This window comes from Rhipicephalus sanguineus, chromosome 7 (assembly GCF_013339695.2).
Source record: "Rhipicephalus sanguineus isolate Rsan-2018 chromosome 7, BIME_Rsan_1.4, whole genome shotgun sequence".
NCBI lineage: Eukaryota > Metazoa > Arthropoda > Arachnida > Ixodida > Ixodidae > Rhipicephalus > Rhipicephalus sanguineus.
This window is the reverse complement of record NC_051182.1, coordinates 86407891-86429777: the sequence shown is the minus strand read 5'-3', so window position 1 is coordinate 86429777 and position 21887 is coordinate 86407891. Positions and strand designations below refer to the sequence as shown.

At 46.5% G+C, this 21887-nt stretch overlaps 1 long non-coding RNA gene across 1 annotated transcript in view; it reads right to left on the bottom strand.

Moving 5' to 3' along the window:
• Positions 1 to 21887, bottom strand: part of LOC119399580 (uncharacterized) — a 39475-nt gene that overhangs the window by 11871 nt on the left and 5717 nt on the right. The window contains exon 2 of the long non-coding RNA XR_007416887.1: positions 10042 to 10112. This is a non-coding gene — a long non-coding RNA (uncharacterized LOC119399580). The remainder of the gene's footprint in view (positions 1 to 10041; positions 10113 to 21887) is intronic.

Here is a 21887-nt window from a genome sequence, read left to right as displayed (position 1 = left end):
TCAACGCACGTGTCGCCATCCGGTCTACAACCATCGCCTTGCCCTAACCGTCCGTTTGGGCGCGTGGGCATCGATTTGTACGGACCACTTCCTCTGACATGGGCTGGTAACCGCTGCGCCATCGTCGCTGTTGACCTTCTCACGCGATACGCCGAAACCGCCGCCCTCCCAGTGGCTGCAACGCGCGATGTTGCCTCCTTCCTGCTACACCAATGCATACTGGGTCACGGTCCTCCCCAGCGGATACTCAGCAATCGAGGCCGTTTCTTCTTCTCGGAAGTCGTCGAAGCCATTCTCAAAGAGTGCGATGCTGGGCATCGCAAGACTACTGCTTACCACACGCACACGAATGGCTTAACCGAATGCTTTACAGCACGGTCGGCGACATGCTCTCAATGTACGTCACCGCCGGTCACTGAAATTGAGATGCCATACTGCCATTCGTCGCCTACGCCTACAATACCACCTATCAGAGCACTATTCGTTTTCTGCCCTTCTTGTTGTACGGAAGACGCCTGTCGCACACAATCGACAGATCCTTCCATAGAAGCCGGATCCTCATGAGTGTGCGCCTATTGCCGCCACAGCCACGCTTGCTGAAGGGTGTTGCGAGCTTGCCAAGACTTTACAATACATGAACAAGAGCGGCAGATGAGCATTCCCGGTGGCACCACCACTTCTGAGCCCACATTCATCCCAGGAGCACTCGCATGGCTATTCGCCTCGTGCGCACTGATGGCGCTGCTGAGAACGGCACTCCAGTGACGCAAACGCGGGGATTCGGCATTTCTCGTCGGCTGGAATCCGGTTAGAACAGCAGTATTTCCGACTACTAGCTGCATTCTTTTCGAATGATAGTTCTTTAGATGGCTGCCAGCATTACAGGAGGTTAATAAACGCTGATATTTAACGTATCTTCTATATACACACAACCCTCGTTGTCAGGATCATGCCCCCGGGTTCGTAGAGTCGCTCATTGGGCTGGGTGGACTTGAAGTAGCTTACGTGAATGCGCCAATTCTCCCTATACTAGTAAAAGGGAGTCGACGCTGCTTTGGAAGCGATGTGCCATCAATAGAAGTTAGCGTTGTGTAAACGAAGTTGAGTTGAACGCAAATTCACACTCCACTCCCAATTGTAGGCATGTGGCCCTGTGTACACAAAACGTTTGCCAACAAAATAAGATTGATAAGTTCGGCGACCACTGGGTTATTGCGGACAACTAACGTCGACTGGGTGAGGTGGACGCACATTAAAACTTGTGACACGTACTATCGGCTCCGAGTGAAACGCCAGCAGTGATGCGCGTGTGACAGTACGCACCCTTATGATTAGAGTACGCTTATGCTGTTTGCCGCTTGTGAGGCACGTTCAAGGTTTCGATCGCGTAGTGCTTCCTAATCGAGTGTGAGGGCCTTTCAGTGGTGATGACAGGACGGAGAGCTCTATTCAGTTCCTAATGATTGGGACACGCGCTCCCCTGTTCGTGTTTTATTTGACACCGATAGAACAGCTTGGTAAATAGTAAGAACAATCGGCGAATGTGTCCTCGAAGACAAGGTAGAGAGCTCTTACCATTCTGTTTGGCCCATTTTGCTGGTTATTGCTAATAATTACCGCGCTTTAACAAGATTGAATATTTTCAGGTCAAAGATTTAGATTCCTCTTCAAACGCGAAAATTGATCGTCGGCGTCAGGCGTCGGCAGTGTGAACACGATGTCGTCACGTTATGACGTCATCATGACATCACAGACCGCCGAAACGTGTGACGTCATAAGATCACGTCACATGATGACGTCATCCCGTGACATTGTCACTTTGCATTACCGGAGGCAATGAAAAACGAGGTGATGCGTAGAAAGCTTGCAATGCCTTTGATTCTAGAGGCAGTGCAAAACCACGTTACGTCCAGGAAGGATTTGGAGGGGCGCGGGGAAGGAACGATACAGCGACTGAAGAAAATGAAGATGGCTTCCGCCTTCGAGTCATCTTAGGAAAATGCATGAGGGACCCTGTGAGGCATTTTACTACAGTTATCGCACCACGCCCTATCAGGAGTCGACCGTTGAGAGTGATGTACACTATTAACGCGATAGCGTTAAAGAGCTCGTATCGCAGAAATTCCGCCGTCGGCGTCGGGGCCGTTGGTTGTGAGCGAAAAATCATCATCTTGTCCGTGAGCGAAAAATAGAAAAAGCTGCAAATAAAATAAATAATAAAAATGTTGGGTCCGAGTGAGAATCGAACCCAGGCCGTCTGCGTGGCAAGCAGGTGTTCTACCACGCAGCCACGCCTCTGCTTCGAGCTGCACTGTCACAGTAGGAGATGTAATATCGCAGTAATATTGCGTGGTACAAGCGTACATTGCCATCGGGCCTCACACCAGGTCAATATCATAACGACTTGGTGGTTTAAAGACAGCCACCCATTACAAAAGGCACACACATTACTGCGCGTATTCCCTTAAGACCACGTAGTGGGTGCATCGCAACTTCGAAAAAGTTTCTCGCGCATAATTGCTCCTGGTTTAAAGCATGCTACCCATTACATAAGGCCCACACCTTAGTGCGCGCATTCTGTTAAACACTCGTAGTGTTCGAACTGCGCACTAGGAACAGAATATCGCTATCGCGTTCAACTCTTAAAGGCGAAGTTTAGGCGTCCCCCAATTTTTTACTCCAAATACATCTCATTACGGCTTTCCGATGCGAAAGCTTTCTATTTATCTACGTTAGTATGGTTACACTCATTCTTTTCAGCATACTCTGAGACGATTCTGAACGAGTCAGAAAACGTTGATTTATTAACGCAGGGATTAAAACATGCTGCATAAAAAACTCCGCGCAATCTACGAATATTTGGTATCACCGTCGTGCATCCCCTTTTCACGCGTGCTCTGAACCTTTTTGTTTCTTGTTTATATTTCAAGTACTTACGACGCGCTTCACAAAAGCTGCTGAAAACTTGTAGTTAATCAGAGATTCTTGCCTCTAACGACCATTTATTTATTTGAATGACGTCACACATCGTTTCTCATGCGCTTAAAACTGCGATCAAAGAAATTGAACTGAAGGAGCAGGCTTGGCAACCGAACACGCGCTGCACGCGGTATGCATATATTGCCCTTTCGCGCAGACACAAAGGCGAAGCCCGAACGCTGAATCCAGTGATCGAAAACGGGGCGGAAAGTCATTTTGAGTGCGCCACAGCCATAGACCAGTTGCAAAAGGAATCGTCGCCATACATGCAGATGTACATGTAACGGAGAGGTAGAAGGAGAACAATGCTGCTATATTGACGTAAGAGAACCAACTGCTTTATTCGATGGCCCACACACTCGCCTTGCACTCGCCTCAACTGACTTCGTCGTCATCGGTGCCTCGGCACGCCAGCACGCGACAGGGCCCCGCGCCGTATAGACGGAGTCGTAGGCAAAGAATGTCCATTATACAGTGCTGGTCGGTTGAACGGCGTGGCGAAGGGGTGCTCAATTTTCTTTTCAGGGGGTCGGGGTGAGAGTGGCGCAGAGGACGGGTGGAAAAACCTAGTGGATTTTGCGAGCCGTGCCGCTGACGGGAGGCGCTGCCGAGAGACGCTCCAGGACAGCCGAGTGGGTCCGCGAGAGAGCTGTCGCACCGGGCGCGCTCATCTACGTGGGCGTGACTGTCGTGGCCACCAGTCCCGAGGAGCGGTCCGGCGCAGTCATGGAGTACGGGGTGCTTCCGTGAGGGGGCAGTGCGACGCTGCCATCGTGCGCCAGCGAAAGCTGTATGCACTGCCTGAGTCTGCGGAGCCTTGCTCACCACGATCGGCACGCTCTCTGTGACTGGTGCGGGCGCGACGGGCGCAGGGGACACCATACTGCCGCCCGTCAAGATTAGGGGCGCCGACAGGGTACCATGATGGTGGTGGTCCTGCGCCAGTATCTGCGGCATAGTGAACGTCGGTATCTACACCAGGAACTGGTGCTGCTCTGTCTGAAACGCACACAGCTTGGGCTGGGCCAGCATAGTCTGCACCTGCAGCGTGGCCTATAGCTGTTGTAGTGTCAGGGGCTTTCCCGGGACTATGCCAAACGAGGGGGGCGGCATCATGCGTGGCGGTGCCAGAATGATGTTGGGTCTTGGCCCCAGATTCTACGGGATGACCAGGGTTGGGGTGCTAGGTGTGGCCTTGTGCTGGTCAGCTCGGGGAGACTGGGACCGGGTGGTCGCGGTTGGTGCGGGGGTCGTCATGTTTGCGCTGCCGCTCGACAGCTTGGGCAGTATCTGCGGTCGGGACAGTCTGATGTTGGAAACCAACCAGCGTGGTCGGGACAGTCTGAGGCGGCTCGGTTAGGGAGACACCCGGGGTGTAAGCGAACACGTGACAGGCAGCGCTGGTTGGGGTGTCACACACAGGATCAGTAGGCGCTGATGCCGTCATGCTCACCGAGGTGTCCACAGGCGTTGACCACTCTATCAAAGGCTGTTCGTTGGCGATGGCAGGAGTGGCAGGCAAAACAGTTGGCAGCAGGCGATACTCAGTCGTGGCACGTGACGTGCACAGTGTCGTCCTAGGCGGCGCCGCTTCGAAAGTGAAGTCTTGCAATGGCTCTGGGGTTACGTTTAGCGCGGAAGGGAGTATGTAACGTGGCGCTGCCGGTTGCGGTAGGGCTAGCACGAACCTTTGAAGTTGGTCGTATGCCTGCGGCCCAGGAGGAGGCACAACGCATCGCAGAGCAGGAGGAAGCATAGCTACCGTGATGGCGTACTTGTCCTGCTGGGAGACGATGTTACACAGATTGAAACCAGCCTCCATCTTGATAAGCCAGACGGCTGGACATCGCGGCCAGAATTTGGGAAACTCCGGCGGCAGCAAGATACAGTGCACCATGTTTTCATCTGGTCGCAGCGCCATCGTGATAGGATTGTCAGAGGTCAGTTGACTCGGTGAGAACGTCCCGCGGAATCTTCTGGAAGGTAATTCCAAGGTCCGGGTCACAACTGTAGCGGAGTGGTAGAAGAAGAACAAGGCTGCTGCATTGATGTACGAAAACCAACTGCTTTGTTCGAGTGCCCGCGCGCTCGCCTTGCACGCGCCTCCGCTGACTTTGTCGTCGTCGGTGCCTCGGCATGCCAGCACGCGACATACATATTGATGGCTAACAGACGACACCAGGAGCAATCGACACTGAGGTGCTCCTGAGAGCAAGTTCGCTCAATTTCGCCGGACATTTTGCATGAACATTCAGTACAAGTTCTTTTATGAACTTGCCTACTAATGTTTCAATAACTAGAGCAGGACAGACTGCCCGGCAGCGTTTAGCAGCCTTCACGTAGCGAGCGCGCGCGGGAAGAGTGGCACCCGAGTCCTCTCTCTGACGTCACACGTGAGAGGGCGCCACTCAATGACCTCGAGGTCCCCACGACTGCAACTGGCCTCTCTTGAAAACTGCTGCCGAAATACGAAGGCCCCTATCGGGTCGTCAAGCGCACATCCCCGGTGAAATACCTGATCAAATCCATTGAACCATCTTCGGACATGCTCCGTCGAGGGCGCGACATTATCAGCGTGAAGCGCCTCAAGGCCTACCATGACGCGCTCATAATCACAAGCTGTCACGTCGCCCGGCGGCTCCATTTTCGTACTCGGGAGAATTGTAGCTAAGCGTTCGAGCTGAGGAATGGGTTACGGTCTCCAGCGACCTCTAGTGGGTCGTCCACTTCGGCTCGTCCTGACTGTTGACATGTAGATATATAGTCCTCACGACAAATGGCGCTTCCCGTCGACCTATTTGAATACGGGTTTATTGCCACATCTTCATTCAAGAATCAGCACGATTATTTTCGGCGTCTTAGGACCATGTCTCACCATTGCGACATCAAACCATGCAAATCATCATACTCCGCAAATCAAGTCGATTAGCTGCTGAAATTGTGGCACTGCCCGCAGTCCTCATCGTGGCTCCAGAGTTCTTAACATCCCGTAAATGATGCCGATTCTGATTTTCCTTGCGATAGTGCAGAATATACACCCGCCGGTTGTTTGAGGTGAGTTTCTTGTTCGTAACGGTCACGACAAAAGCTGTTGTTATATGCACAATATATCAAATCAGTATTGGCCACCTCAATTATAGGGCTGCATAGCTTCGGAGTAGCGATTCACTTATTCGTGAGCGTGTAATCTAACATTTAGCGCAACGTGTTCGAAAATCCTGAAACCTCGCTTTCAAATCAAGCATTTTCCCCGTAAAAATATTGCAAAGACATTCGTCGGGTTGTACAATAACTGGCTGGCGGTTGCGTTCGACGAGGTTGTCAGGAGGGTAGCTTTGTGAGACGAGCTGTGTGTTTCACGAGCAAAGCAGAGTGCAACACTGCGTATGTTCCCATGTTCTCATCCTACGACTGCTTTGCAGCACGATCCGCCGCTACTGTTCCACATATTTTGTGCCATACTTACGCTACATAAAGCTCCATTCTCCCTGTCGCATGGTTTTTTGATTGTATGTGTGCGATTTCTGCGATTGAAATAGTATCTGCATGTCAAATTGTTTGGTGTTTTCTGAAAGAAAGAAATTGGTTACTTCTTGGCGCAAGGAGATGTCATTGCAAGTCATAACATGGCCGAATTACGTTTGGGCCCGTTTCATGTAAAACTGTTTCTTTCAGAGGGTCGGGTGAACTTTTTTGTGGCTTCACCAGAGAGCGCAATAAAAAGAGTCTGGACAGAGAAGCGGGTAAAGCGTCGAAATTCTAAGTTCGTGTCGTGATAATAACGTGGGTTACAAATGCTATGTTAATAAACGGTAATGCGGCGTGTCCATGAAATTTTAGTTCAGTATCTCAGATGACACCAAAAAACCACGCTTCTTTGGAAACGTTGATGACGCAATCACCAATGTTAAGAGAAGGTGGTATGTCAAGTGAAATTCGCGGTTAATGGAACACCATAAAGACGGCTTTAGAAGCATTATTTGAAGCTTATCGTTTCGCCACCATAAGGTATTTAAATCGGTTAAACTGAAGCGTAGAGACTGATTTAGTTGATGTGAAGGTGGTTGTGTCGTCAGCGTATATTATGCACTTGCCCTTAGCAAGAATGGAAGGCAGGTCATAAAGCGCGAAATATAAAAGTGGGCATAAATTTGTCCTTGTGGGAGACATACGTTGAATAACATGGGTGATGAAATATGGCCGTTCACCTGCACCGTGTGGGTCTGGTTACTAAACTAATTTCAGTAAAGTTTAGTGAAAAACAAGATATGCCAAATGGTTCGAGTTTAGGGAGTAGTAAGCGATAGTTTATGGTGTCGAAAGCCTTCATCAAATCGATGAATACTAATTCAACATGTAGGACTCTGTGAATAGGTTGTTTAATTTCCTCAGTTAAAATAATAAGCGCGAACTCAGTTGAATGTGTTTCATGAAATCCGAATTGCTTGCGAGACAAAAGGTTCAATTTCTTATAATAACGCCTTTATCTCATTTACATTTCCAAAGAAAGGGAGGATACACATAGGCCCATAGCGCCCTAAAGAAGTCTGATCGCCCTTCCTAAAATATGAATTCTTCTACAAGCCTTAAGGCAGCCCGGAAACACACCCGCTGAAAACTCCTAATAATTACTGGCAAAGGCGGCGAATTTTTGCACATCTAGTTTCATTTTAAAAGCATCAACATGGTATATGTCAGCAATTGGGCTCTTAGGGTCATCTGCAGACGTCTAATGTAGACAAAAAGAATAACAACACTGAGGTACATCACAAATAATATCCGCGGATGCGCAGAAATTACCACTGAACGCGGTGGACACTCTTTCAGGGTCAGTATTTATTTTCATCTTGCTTTTTCTTTACTGTGTCGCCGAGCAATCCCACTGGTAAAAAAACCTTCAAAATTGGATAGCGCGAAATCGAAAAGGACTACGAAGGAACACAGATGTACAGGACAGGCGCTACTCGCAATTAAGCTTTATTCAGAAAAGTCTCCCTAAACATATACCCAATCGAGTGGCGCGCGCAGGCGCAATGCACATGACAGTCAACAACACTAATCAGGATCTGGAGAGCAAAACACATTAACATCATAACCAAGTTTCTTAGAAAAGATTTTTCTTACTGCGCAGAACAACAGAACTGTCGCTGATACAATCAACGTCTTTCTTTTTAATGTGATAAACCTGCATTAGTTCTCTCGCCAGCGCATTCCCACTTCTGCCCAGAATTCTAATGCTAGACAGCACTGGCTTAGAGGCACAGTTCCTACAATGCATAGGCAGATGAAAAGTCAGATTATTTTTAACAGATCGCTCGTGCCTGACTCTGCTCTTGCAGAAAAAAGGCCGGAAGTGGTACCGTAAGTGCACAAAGTGACGCACATTAAAAAAGTGTGGCAAGTAGGTACAGCGCCGCGTAAACTGGCTGGGCTATGCCCTCGCATTTCGGGACCACGTAAAAAACCGACGTGCTGAAAAAAGCACGTTTGGCCGTACGTCACATGCGCGGTAGGCGTCGTGTACGAAATCCCACTCACTTGTAGCAAGGTTTATATCGGACAGACTGGTCATTGCGTCAACGATCTAGCACGGGAACACGAGCGATCTGTTAAAAATAATTTTACTTTTCTTCTGCCTATGCATTGACCTGTGCCTGTGAGCCAGTGCTGTCTAGCATTCGAATTCTGGGCAGAAGTGGGAATGCGCTGGCGAGAGAACTAATGGAGGCTTATCACATTACAAAGAAAGGCCGTGAATGTATCAGTGACATTTCTGTTGTTCTGCACAGAAAAAAAAATCTGTGCTTAGAAACTTGGTTATGATGTGAATATGTTTTGCTCTCCCGATCATGATTAGCGTTGTTGACTGTCATATGCATTGCGCCTGCGCGCGCCACTCGGCTCTGTATATATCTAGGGAGACTTTTCTTAATAAAGCTTAGCTGCGAGTAGCACCTTTGCTGTACATCTGTGTTCCTTCGTAGTCCTTGTCGATTTCGCGCTATCCAATTTTAAAGATTTTGAACCAACTAGCCCAGCAACGTATACTATGCGCTAAGGTTAAAAATATTATTGATTTTCAATGTGGCGTTTTGGGATACTTGTGTGATTTACAAGAATCTCCATGTAGTAATTACGCTCAGCACGTCATAATAAAGAAGATAGTGCTGCTGAGTAATTCCGATAGCGGGATTTCAATGTAACGTTAAAACACTGCGCCTTTAGTTTCTTAGGCAGGTTATTCATTTTATTATTCGAGTAAGATGAACGAATTTCTTATCAGTGAAATTCTACATGAAAAATACCACTTCGTCGCAACAGTTTACCGGAAGCAGAGCGACACGGGCAATATTTGTCCTTTGAATCTCATCACCCGATCGAACAAAAACGGTCCGTTGTGGGGACTTTCTTGTCACGTTGTGATGCGATGTGCTCTCATCAGCAGTTGCCGCTACATGAAGTGGAAAACGTGGTTGGTGCACTGAAACGACGGCATTATCCCAGGACGTTTTTAACTACACCCAGAAGCGCGTGCAAAAAGGAAGCAGGAGTGCGCCACGACAACAGACGACGTCCATTGTGTCTATTTCTTACGTTCAAGGTATATCAGTGTTACAGTTTCGCTGTTTGAAGCCTTGCGCGGCTTAGTCGAAGCTTCGTAATTTCTTTTTGTCCAGCTTCGTTGCTTTTAGAAATTAGTTAACTACTCTTGCCTGAACAATCAATTGATCACGCAAAAAATACCGTTACCTACTCCATGAAAGACTAACCAACATGCATTTGGTCGCGCCGTCGTTATATGCATCGACATATTTTTAACTCCGGCTAGAGTTAGGTGCGGCACCCTGTATATCGGCCCTTTAAGTTCCGGGTAGTCCCGTTTAGAGAATGCTGTGTCACTCATACCCTTTCATTTCTAGGGAAACTAACTAACCAAACGAGCGAGTCGCTACCTATATTCCTGTACAACGCTGAAAAAAAGACCATTGAGTGCATAAAACTACAATGTTCACAAAAAATATGTATGCCTAGAAAATTTCATTATCAGGAGGAGTTACCCACACGCGGGCATTCAAATGTACGTTGACTACTCGACTGGGATTTCTCAGCACACTCCACTTGCAGATGCAGACCTGGTAAGAACAAAAACAAATGTGATTCGCAATTTCAATAGTCTATTCAAAACATAACAATTACGTGGTATGACTCTGATCATAACTAATGAGGTCATGAACCACATTTACACGTAATAATCAAACGACCTCGGTATCGCAGCACATTGCCTCACGAGTGGGTTACCGCAAACGTTTCTCGCACCTGTGAAGTATGAGCGAAGTTACATGGTCCTCTCGCGCGCTTGAAGCGCTTTCTCTCTCATCTCGTCTCGACGAGCCCGCTGGAAGATAAGCAGGGAGGGATGACACGATGGAAAGAAGTTACGTCAACGCGTCATGACATTGAGCGCGATGATGAAACGCGATCGCTCTCTACCGTTGATTCCTATGCACGAGTATGGCTCAGAGTGTAATGTTGGCAGACAATGGACCGCTGCGCTGATACGCGGCGGCCCGCCGTGGCAAGAAGCGTACCTGATTCAAATGATGTTTTTGATTTATATTGGATACTGCCCAATAGCATGCTACCTGTTGTTTGACGTCAAAGAGCAGGCGCCCGGAGCTCCGAAGAGAGTGAGCACAGGTCTCTGTACGAGAAGAGGGCGCCTGAGAGAATGGCAACACCACGCTCCGTTTGTAAAACTCTTTTCCGCGTACGACTGTAACATTTGTAACATGCTTGTCCTTGCATTTGCGTCTCTCAGGATGTGTTTTCTCATTAGGACTTAGGAGTTCTTGTCCCCTTTAATCCTGCATTTCTTTGGGATAACCATAAAGCAAAAAACGTAGTAATTATTAGGCATTACCAGCACTATTCGTATAAACGTTTATTGAGCATATGAAAGCCGGTAAAGGCAGTAGATTAGGCTTACGAGATATATGACCTTCTAGTCAGGTGCGTACCGTGAGGCCGGTTGTCGAGTACATGCCATTACAGTTTGAAGCTGCGCAGGCGAAACGCAACACAACCGAAATACGCTCAATTGTCATCACATTGTTTTACTGAAGACGCATGTATACATAATGCGTAAACATCTCAGAAATTAGCCACGAGACGTAAGCTCCTAAATTGCCTTGGTAACAATTTCCATTGAACGATGGTCTGGCGACCCAGGTGCAGATGATTGGTGATCTTTAATGGTATGCGTCCGCTATCTTACGCGCCATTTCTTCTGTACAGTGCTGTAAAACCTAGGTGTGTCCAAGTTTGGGAGTGCTGCTGCATCTCTTACAGTAGAAGAAAAATTCGACCAAAGGTGGCCCGTCAAGAAAATGTCATGTTCACACAGGCGGACATGCACGCACTGTTCGACCTAGCTCAGGCCGGCTTCGCTGCTTTTCGGTAAATTTCTCTCTATATATAGGTGATTCTGTTCAGAAATAAGAAGTGGGGTTTGGTGTGCACGATAACTGTCTCTCGGTTTCAACACCAAGGACTCGTGACTTGCGCCAACGATTTCATTAATGATGATAAGAGCTAACAAAATCTTGTGGAAAGGCGTGGCGTCTCTACAGGCAAGCTGAACCTTCACACAGGAGGGGAGGATATCATATGAACTTCATCACGTGAGCCAACTTTTTGCTGTGCTTGTTGACCAAACCCCCCTTTGCCACCGTAGTAGTGTTGGACCTACTAAAAAGCGCATGCTCATAACGTCCCACTTATTTTAGGCTGAAAACAACTAAGCCAATGTCGTCTGGCGCTTGCTAGGCGGCTTGACAGGCGCCACATATCTGGTGGATGGGTTTACCGCTGGAAGAAACAACAAGATGTGCTGCAAAAGTTTTGCCGCACGCCAAGGCAAGAAAAGCTATTCCATGCTTGAAAAATAGCATGGGTCGCTTGGTGGAATATTTCCTCACCAATGGCCTACGGCCCTTTGCAGTCGGCTAAGAGAGACAGCTCCTTGTGGTGCAAGGACATACATTTTTTTTTAAAGAAAGTAGCACCCGGCGTACAAAATCAATATAAAGCTCGTGGCTTGATGAAAGTTCCTACACTTGAAAAGTTCTGTGGAATAAGGAAAAACGCGCAACACTCTTGGCTTCCAATATTGACAGCCAATACAGACAATGTTGGTACAGCTTTCCGCTTAGTATGTCTGGGCAGAGAACATCGCACCACGTAGTCTCTGAATATAAGCAGATACACTTTTCTAGATTCTGCGCTGCGGGGCCTTATTGAGTTAGTACCTCAGGTAATTTCGCGCAGTTCCTGGCCACGATCACACATTTCACTTTCTAGATGCAGACCTCATGTGAAATCCTCGTTCTGCTTGTTTCAACACCAAGGACTTGTGACTCGCGCCAACGATTTCATTAATGATGATAAGAGCTAACAAAATCTTGTCGAAAGGCGTGGCGTCTCTACAGCCGCTTTTTAGAGTTTTCATATTTATTGTCGAATGCTATTCGGTGGAAAGATAGTTACACACAAAGGTCACGAGTGTGCGCGTGTTATACAGTAGCTGCATTTCCTTAGATATATTAACGCGAGATTATTGAAGATCCCTTGTCGCAGAAATTCCCGAATCGGCGTCGTTGCTTGTGATCTAATATTTGCATCAGTACTGCGTGGCAGAAGCACCCATTGCCATCAGGTGTCACACCAAGTAAATAGCCAAACGAGTCGGTGATCTGAAGTTGACCGCACATTACAAACGGCTCAGATATCATTTGTTATCAGCATCATCAACTGTATCATCGACAAAGTGTTAATACTGCGGTACTACCCATAATTCCGTCGGTGGCTGAGCGATGACAGCGCCAATGTTCCCTCTAGTAAATATGGTAAGTGACTCCATGTTATCTGCTGAACAAACTTCGTTAAAGGGGCCCTGCAACACTTTTTGAGCAGGGTCAAAAAGCGCTGCCAGACGGTAGTTGTGGCTCCCGAGAACACGCGAGCCAAATATTATAGCGAAGCACGCGGCCTGGAATTTACAATAAATTCTCAAAGTCAGCTGAAAATCGCTCCCTCTTCTCGAGACAAATGATGCATTAGTCCGCAATATATGACGCGATTGTCGGCAGCTCCACCATTGGCTGATGTTATAATCACGATAACACCCTCATTATTACCTTCGTTGTTAATTTTGAGTTCAATAAGTAGATAACATGCATGTTTATATTGTTTTATGCCGTTAAAACACCGAACAAACATTAATATTAGCACTTCCGGTCTCACCGACAGCTCGTCTCCTCGCAGAGTCGTGGTTACGTTTTCTTCAACATGCGCAGTGCCGAAATCGTGAATATTTCTGTGCTTTTGACCATCGCCGGTTGCCTTTGAGAGTGGCAGCCGTTCGAGTGTTGCCTTGTCAGCTGGAAACTGCATCGTCGGCACGTTCTCACGACCGACCGAGGCAGGGGTGCAGCATTTCTTCGATAACAATGCTGGCGCCGGCTAGTTTAGGATACCTGTGTTCGCTGTATGGCCAGAGTCCCGTTCGCTGTCTGTTCAGTATGTCATCGAGCCGTACCTCGGCGTATCCTCCCCGTAGTCTCACGTTCCCCAGAAACCGCGACACAGCAGCCAAGCAGACTCGCATTCACGGTAGCTTCAGACAGCCGGGGGATGTGTACGCGCCGGCCCGATGCCTCACGATCCTTTCTTCTAGTCTTTAGTTCTTTGTTGTCAGCCCGCACTCGCTGTGCGCCCGCATTCGAAGAGCAAACAGCATCGAAGCGCCCACCCACCGGCTTAAATGCTGTCAATCCAGTACCGCCACTGGGAGAAGGGTGCACGCAACTTTGCCGTGTTGAACACGATTCTTCAAGCGCGAGCAGTGTGACGAGGCGGTGTATCGGAGTGTGGGTCGAAACCCATCTCAACTGTCATTCGTTCCAAACGTGCACGCAGGTTTGCGTTCATGGTTGGCAGAGCGATGAAAACACTACGGCAGTTCGAGGTGCACACCCAACATTACCAAACCGACTCGCAGTTTTCAAGCACGCGCGATACACGGTGCGATGGGCTCCGCTCGACGAGGACCACGCGAGCCGACCGGAAGTGGCACCACAGACCACGTGGTTGCGCCCAGACGCCAGAGAGAAAAAAAATGAAGAAAAAAAATTCCGCCGGCGCTGACGTAACTCTTGGGCACCTCCTCGCACCTCCGCTCTCCCTCTCTCCACGCCCCACGCTGCTTTCCTTGTGCTCGCGGCGTTGAGCAGAGGGAGGATGCTGTGGAACGTGATTTCTATAATTTGGTAACACCACTTAGACTTGACGGATTCGCAAAATTTGTGTGGCATATGACTCGTGAAGAGTCATACGTCAATAATGAGACTATTCCAATATAACTCAGAAAGGTGTTGCAGGGCGCCTTTAAAAGAAACGATCGATCACTTTGGACGTGTCGCGGTCCCCACTGCGCATCGCAAGCGGCAAACAAAGCTGCTACGGTCTACAAATAATAGAATAACGCTGATAACCAGCCAACAAAACATTTCCGCGCTTCGATTAAGCAAGCACCGATTTCGCCGCGAAGGTGTCACACGTCATACACTAGCCGCCTTTATCAGCTAACCAGGGAAGCTCGCGGAGTCACTGCACATGCATAGTGCTCAAACTTTGTGGCCTCCTGTCCAAATGGTGGAACGGAACATTACAAAAAGACGTAAGGATTGACCATGAACAGGCCTTCAGTGGCTAATAATGCTGCTCATTTACACATGATAAGAATGGTTCAGGTACCTCATCATTTTGAAAGAAGCAGGCCACGAGCTCGAGTCTTTTTTTGGAAGTCCCTGCAATAGGAACGTTCAGTTGCGTGGTTGATTTCCTAATACTGTTGACATGCGTCGTAGCTTAGCAGGTAAGGATCAAAGCTGATGAGAAATGAAATCCCCTCACGGCATCCGCATTCCGACGGAGGCGAAACGCAACTCTACCAGTGAACTTAACCTTCGATGCGCTTTAAAGAACGTCTTATTAATCCGGGGTCCTCCACTAAACACTCACTGTAAAGATATCGCAGTATTTTGTAACACATGAAATTGCCCTCTAATGTTGTAAGCCTTCCGCGGCCCGAAAGGAATATCGCGTGGACCCCTATTGGGAAACCTTGTGGCGCCGTCGCAGCGCCATACATATTTATTGGACCAGTGTAACGCTGAACACTGGCGCACTGCACGAGGCACAGTGGATGCTGGTGCGCGGCACCCTCAGACAACCGTTATAGGCTGAAGTTTTTTTACAGCGAAAGCTGTTATGAGATCATTTCACCGGCCGTTTTTGGCGCCGTAGTTGTCCGCCGCCGCCGCCGCCGCCGGTGTCCGTAACCTACTAGTATCGCTCGAAATAAGAAAAAAAACGAAATAAGAAAAAAAATTCCAGGATGGAACGAGGTTCGAACCTGGGCCCTCTGCGTGGGAGCCCAGTATTCAACCTCTGAGCCATGCCGGTGCTTGAAACGGCTTTGGAAAAAGGTCCTATACAGGCTTTATGTCGGGAAGGAACCACATTAGCATATGCAATATAGCGTGGTAGAAGAGTAAAATAAGCACCAAGCGTCGCACAACGCGAATACTGTAATCAGGCGTCACACAATGCGAATTGCGCAACGAGTAGGTTGTTGAATCCTTCCAACCCATTACAAAGGGCTTTACAATGATTTATAGCGTAGTGGGTTCCTCGCAAGTGCACTTGTATTGGTTGCCAATGAAGCCCATAAGCGCATGATCCACTTCCTCGGGGTCTGAGTAAAGTTCTTCGCCCCCCCCCATCTCTCTCCCACGTCAACGTATATTATACAGCATGACGGGAGAGGGGAATAGCGAACGGGCGTCACCCAATGCAAATTACATAAGTGGTGGGCCGTTTAAAGATTCCAACCCATTACAAAGGGCTGAGCCATAATTCTTCATTGTCATCAGTCGTCGCGTCGACAAAGTGCACATAATGCATTACAGACGTGTAGCTGGTGCCTCGCTTCTCCGCAGAATGACGAATAATGGCATAGTAGGTGCTTCCCAACTTCACAAAAATTGTGATTTATGGCGTAGTGGGTACCTTTGTAGTGTACTTGTATTGTAGCCCCAAGAGTGCTTAACGGGCTCTAGAAACGCCGCTCTTCCAGCTTTCGCTGTGACTGTTCTGCGGTTTCAGCGCAGGCCTGGCATTTTTTTGGAATTTTGAATACATTTGAGAATTTTCATCCGGCCGAGATCATATTATGATCTAATTACCGGCACTGCGACAAATAAATAAAGGCTGCAAAAAATAACGCCGGTGTCTCAAACCCACCACCTCCTTGAACTTACTTTTTCAGTCTGACACGTTACAGCTGCGCCACTGCATTTCCCTCTCATATGATAACTAATGTCGGTGGTCCGTTTTCATTTTCTCGTTTAGAAACGCAGCTTTCAGTCTCTCCGTGCTCGCAGCAACCTAACAGAAGATGTTTATTTTGTTTGTTAAGTGCTGGAGAGGATCACAATGTCCATAGGTTCTGCATAAAACAGCGTAACTGAAGATGTGTGCGGCAGTGGCATCGACTCCCTACGCGGTCAGCATATCTTCGTAGTAAACTTCGTACATGTGAACCTTACACTGAACACTTCACTTGTCGTCAGCCGCTTGGACATATGTTGTGTCGTTCTTAAGTTCCGCATTCTACAGCCGCAGTTGTTCACTCTATCCCCGAACGGACTATTAGGGTGGAGCTGTATTCCGTGGCCCACGATCGCTGTGATGAACATGGATATTCAATCACAAAAATTCAATAGCTGCTCGAACGTAGTTTCGACCATAATTGACTCAAGCGAGGGCATGCCTGCTTATTCGAATACACAAATCAAGGAGAAGCTAAAACAAAATTTGATTCCCAGCGGCTCAGTGCTGCCGGTTGCATACGGCTTTCAGCAGCACGAGTCCATATGGAAAGAGTGACCGCTAGAGTAGGTTGCTGTTGATTATGATATTAATACTAATGTCATACTCTGTTGTGAATCACATGTCCTTTCAGGGCGGATATATGAGCTAAATTGAAGACACTCGATCACATACTCGAGAGAAAGTGCGTGCGCTCTATACACCATTTTCCGGATGCGCTCAAGTGCCGCCATCTTGGACTGATAACGTTGCAGTTTTGTATCGGTATCAAATAAACAAACAGTGCTACGGTGAACTACCACCCACGGAAACGCTTGGGCCGGTACATTCAACGTTTCATGACCACGATAATTTCATATTACGACGTAGAAAACCGGCAAAACAAACGCTTATCGGTCCAAGATGGCGCCGCCCGTGAATCGAAAATGAAATCGTGTATAGATTGTTTCAGCGTATACGCACGCCTCTCGACAAATGAAACTAAAATATGCAAGTGTTGGACAAAGAACAGATTACTATTATAAAAATATTATGTAAATAATACGCTCGTCATCTCGTGATCCAATGCCAAATTTTATACAAAGTCCACTAAGCGCGTCCAGTTTTCTCCATTGTGCCGCCAGTGTTGCAACGCGCGGGCAGACATTGCGCAGTGTCCCATGTGCCTCCCAGTGCACTGTTAGCCACTGGGCCACACTGTACACTATTGTCAGTGTCTTTCAGCACACTGGGCGGCACTGACCAGGCTGTACAGTGAGTCCCAGTGTCCCCAAGCGTGCTGTGATACATTGGTACACACTGTACAGCGTATCCACTGGCGCCCAGTGCACTGAAAACAATTGGGAAGCACTGGAAATGCTGTGTTTTTTTTTACGATAGGGAGGTTTTTCCTATGAAAGATCCGTTTTCTTTAAAAGCCTACCATTCGTCGTCGTTTCTCTTGCATTGTAAGAAATGCACCAGCGTCCGTGGGTTTCATGTAGCAAGGTGTTATTGAAAATCAGGGACAAATCAACCCACGGAATAACGGTCTCACTCCATAAAGAGAAGGCAAATGGCCGACATGTGTGTAGCGCTCATATCTGTCTTGATCCACAGGCTGAAAGTGTATTACCTAACCACGTATACTAAGAACTTAAACGGCACCGTTAGTTAATATTACGTGGACGTTTTTTATTTGTGCACCCTGCTTCACCAAAAGGTTGAGCTTGAGCGATTGTCCCTTGTGTCTTCTCTATTTATTCTGTGTGGTTCGGTCCAGTAATATTATACGCGAATTGGCAACGTGCCCAGCATGCCGTTCTTATGCAGCTATATAACAAACATGCTGGACAACGCAGTACGAGAGTTCAAGAGCAATTTATCGGGTATTCTGATACACTTCGCCTTGCGCTGTGGTAAATTGGAAGCAACTACCTAAAGTCACTGGGTCCAGACATCTATAACAATTAAGCACTATTGAGCGTGTAAAAACGTAGATAAGGTAATTGAAGGTATAGCTTCTTGATTGAATGTTAGTTTACTATGGTCAAATCAAATCTTTATTTCAGTTTGAACATACAAATTAGGGATGGCGAGAAAAAAGCAGCGAATTTTACGCCGTTTGACGAGCATGGCCATCCTTACATGTCAGCAGTATGCACAAAGCAGAAACAATCACTGTACAGAGAGTTCGTGTGCGTACATGTGCAAAAAAACTAATAAAAAACTAAATAAAAAAATAACATTGACAGAAAGACCTACGTGTCATAATTTGCAACAGTACTGTGAATGTAAAACAATAACATTAATTGATACAATATATGAAGACATGAAAACATTTGATATTACGGTGACACAGATTGCCGAATAATGCTCTTGCAAATGGCAGAACGAGACATAGTATTTAGGCACTCATAAAATGAGGTATTCAAGAACTTTGGCACAGTATAACTCAACATAGAAAAACATTAATTTGTTCTACACTTTGGTAATATGTAAGTACATTGTACTTTGGTGTCATATGATGAGTGGCGAAACGCAAGTGGAACAATTTTAGAAAAAGAGGAATCATTTGTTCGTGTTATTGTTTTATAAAAACATGCAAATCTGTAGTCGAATAATTTGTTTACAGGTACAATAGTATAATGTAGGAAGATATGCTTAGTGGGCGAATCATAGGACCCATTTACAATTGCGCGAAGCATTTTCTTTTGCAGGGTTTGCAGTTTTAGTATGTTTGGCAACGTTGTATTGCCCCATACTAGCAGGCAATAGCTTATGTGGGAATAAAAGAAGGCATAGTATAAAGTAAGCTTAGTTTTGGTTGGAAAAATATATCTGTTGCGCGAAGTGATTCCTATGATTCCAGCGAGTGTTCAAGAAAGAATATTAACATGTGCATCCTATGATATTGTATTGCTGAACGTTATCCCTAATGATTTAAAGGTGTCTACGTAATCGATCACAGTGTCGCCTAGATATAAGGAGGGCCGTAGAAATACTTGTTTTCTTTTAGGAAGGAAAAGTACTGCTTTCGTTTGCTGTTTGTTTATTTTCAAAGAGTTAACTGATGGCCACATGCAAGTCAAGAGAGCGCGTCGTTTGCACTTTCTGCTAAGTGTTGTACATTATTGGAAGAAAATAATAAACTTGTGTCGTCTGCATATATAATGAATTTCGCATGAGTGCTGATGTTAGGAACATCATTTATATATCCATTGAATAGCAGTGGCCCCAAAATGCTACCCTGAGGGACGCCATTCGCAATGCTTAGAATCTGTGCGGCGTAATGGTTAATGACTACGTATTGAGACCCTGAACCCAAGTATGACTTTATTAGGTTAAGGGCGTGTCCACGTACACCATAGTGCTCTAATTTCGCAAAAAGAATGTCGTGATTTAAGCAGTCGAAGGCTTTGCGGAAATCAACAAAAATACCGAGAGTTAAGAGCTGTGTCTCAACATTTTTTTCATATATATTCTTTTTGAACAAGTAGCGCATGCTCCGTAGATCTGTTTTGCGTAAAGCCATATTGACAGTCAGTTATTACGGAATGTTTAAGAAAAAAAGCCGTTGAGACGAACGCGGATTAATTGCTCTAACCCCTTAGAAATATACGGAAGAATAGACACTGGCCTGTAGTTTCCCAAAATGTTCGTGTCTCCTTTTTTATAAATAACGGTCACCCTGGCTAATTGCATTTCCGCAGGGAAGTAAGCTGTTGTAAGTGCTGTGTTATATATGTATGTTAGACAAGGCGTAATTATATCCAGAACATACTGCACTGGCCGAATTTGAAATATTGTGCGCATCAAGACTAGAAGTATATTTAACTTTCTGCATATCGAAAAAATAGGGATGGTATTAGTTTGTCGCCTAGAAAACTAGAGATTCCAGCATTGAAATCACTGTGGCCTATCTCAGAGAAAAATTTGCGAGCCGGGCGTTTCGTTGCGTTCAATTACTAAACTTGTTATATTCCTGTGATGCGTGTTTCTATTTAAGAGCACGTTTAGACATCTCCATTTTTTTTTGGCTTTTTAGAAAGGTGTTTATCGAATAAACTATTGTAATAAGCAGTTCTAGCTACCCTAATTTCTCTATTCAAGCGGTTACGCAGCGATTTGTACTCTGCTAGTACGTCTGCGTCTCTTGTTTTAATGAACATCGCAAACACCTTGTGTTTCTTTTTCACTTGTCGTGTAAGCTGAGTGGTCATCCAGGGTCTACGAGCATTCTTAGGTGCATTTATGGCAACAGTGGGAGAGAACTCGTTGTATAATAAAATAAAACATTCTAGGAATTTGCGGTAAGCACCCTCAGTTGGGTTTCTCTGTATACGGGAGCCCAATCTACTAAAGCAATGCGGTTCCTGAATTGTTCGAGCCTCTCTAGAGATATAGGTTGCCGCTGAGCCTTTGCATTTGCTTTTGAAAACATTTGCTTTTCCAGAAACAAGAAAACAGGCAAGGGGTCACTTATATCGACTGCAATGCGGCCCGAAAAGAGTGCACTATCGCTATTAGTAATTATAAGGTCTATGACCGAAGAGCATGTAGCAGTGATTCGTGTAGGACTATTAATTACATTGTGAAATCCGGTAGCCTGGATGAGCAATGACAACTGTTGCTGCGCTTGGCTGGAAGTGCTCATATCTATGTTGAAGTCTCCAGCTATTCAAGAAGAAGGTTTTTCTGAATTGAAAAAAAACATCTCGCGTTCAAAGTAATAAAAAAAATGTGGATAAGTTTCCCTGAGGGCGGCGATAAAGGACAGAAAACGTTTGACAGGCCGAGTTCACAGTTAGCTTCAATATCAGCGTTACAAAAGCAATGTTCAGATAACAGTTCACAGACATACTTGTTACAAAGTAAAGGCAAGTTAATATACGTACAGTCGCGCAAGCACCTCTCGCTTTGCTACAAAGCCCCATTTTATGCCAGAGATGGAACACATCCACTCTAACACGGGCTGTCCCCTTGCATAACACTTGGTCATCGCGTACGTGAGACGCATTGCGACAGAGAACTTGCCGTCGTTGATGAAGCAGAGGTATGTATCGTTTTTTAGGAGATGTCGCTGCGGAGTTACACAGTTTGAGTGAGCAAAGTTTGAGAGAGCAGCGTTAATTAAACAAACAACACAAGGAAGATAGGACGAGCACTCAATATCAAGAAGCAAATCCCACGTACTATGTAGTCTGCCGGCGGCTGCATGATAAGAACACACCTCCGCTTCACGAACAAAGTGAAGAAAAAAACGTGAACCCTTCCCACATAATTCTAAATCGATATCGCTACTTCTGCTGAAATATTCGCAACCACTATTTCACCTCCATGAGAGAATTTCCCTACTCTGGATGACAGTACCAAGACCACTGTACTTCCCCCGCTTAAATTGCTAACTTGATAAAACGTCATACTGATTATTACAGTTGTTTTTTAGCCTCTGCTCATCTTCGTATTTCCCGCAT